The sequence below is a fragment of the Tupaia chinensis genome, unplaced genomic scaffold (assembly GCF_000334495.1).
Source record: "Tupaia chinensis unplaced genomic scaffold, TupChi_1.0 Scaffold000332_1, whole genome shotgun sequence".
NCBI lineage: Eukaryota > Metazoa > Chordata > Mammalia > Scandentia > Tupaiidae > Tupaia > Tupaia belangeri.
In genome coordinates, this window is record NW_006159826.1 from 895,417 (window position 1) to 896,809 (window position 1,393).

Below are 1,393 nucleotides of genomic sequence, written 5' to 3' on the forward strand. Positions count from 1 at the left end.
GCGTGGGCTGCAGGGAGGGTCTCCGCCCGCGGTGGTCATTTCTTTGCTCGCCGTGTCCGATCGTCAGCCCAGCCCCTTGGCCCACGCCTGACAATAACCTCCCCCGTGGGCCACTGGGAAAACGCTTCTTCACCGACCTATGCAGATTTTCTGGGCATTGATACATTGCATTATCCAATATTTTTTAAAAATCACATTTCTCAGCATCGCTGTCTATTCATCAGAAAACTACCAGGGAGTCGTCTCCCTCACGGTAGGGACACCCATTTTCCAAAATTCAAATTTCCCTTTGAAAAACCTAATTTTTTTTTTTTTGAGAGGTTTTTGCTGTAGGGCACGTGAGCTTGCCAGAGAGAGACAGAGAGAGAAAGAAAGGGAGAAATCACCCCTCAGGGGGGATGGCCACGCTGCAATCCCTTCTCCTCCATTCTCCTCTCAGGATCTTGGGCACACACGCACACGCGCCCCCGTGTCCGGCGTGAGTTTAAGTCACTGGGTCCAGGACGCGAACTGTGGTCAGCTACATGGGAGTCCAGTGATGCAGCCATTATTCCAACTGCTGGCCCCAAACTCCTGAATTTGATCAATGGCAACAAGCCCTGTCTGCTGTTTTCCTAGGAGTGGTAAGCTCAGTGCTCACCTCAAGGAAAGAGCTGCCGACCGCTCTGGAGCACCCGCACACCACCGTCCGTCCCGCGGCCTGGAGCGCATCCTGCGGTCACCACGCACTGCCCTGTCAGGAGGGTGCTCGCTCCGTCGTGTCGTCGGGATGTCACACACGTAACTGTGCAGCCTGGGACACCCGCATCCCGGGCTGCAGGCAGATGGAGGCAGGCACAAGGTGTAATCGAGTCAGGGATTGTTCTTATCAAGGGTGTCTGTGCGTAAAACCGGCATTTTTAAGCTGTCCTTCCTGATGGTGAAGATTCTGTGACTGACTAGTGCCCGTGGGTCCCTGCCCTGGTCGGCAAAAGTGCTGACGTTTGGCCATCGGCCCCACGAGGGCAAAGCAGAAGTCCCTGCAGAGTGCTGTCACGGAATGGCTCTGTGTGGCCCCAGGAAGAGCTCAGGGACCCGGCCGTGCCCGAGCTCACTGCCGAGGTGCTCACAGGCTTGCCCTCTGGACAGCTGTTCTGGTCTTCGCTTTTGCACCCGCACAGGAACCGCTGTCCATCCCCTGTCCTGGAGCTTCCTGATGAGGGTGTCCCGAAGTGTGTGGCGAAGTTGTGTGGCATCCCTGCTGACATCGTGGGCACCCAGACCCATCTTGGCCTCCGTCCACGCTGGGCTCTGCTCACGGAAGGCCTTGTCTCCAGTGCATCAGTGCTGTCCCTGAGCCCGGGGGTTGGCCAGCGTGTGCCTGTGGCCACAGCAGCTCGGGGCACCACTCGCG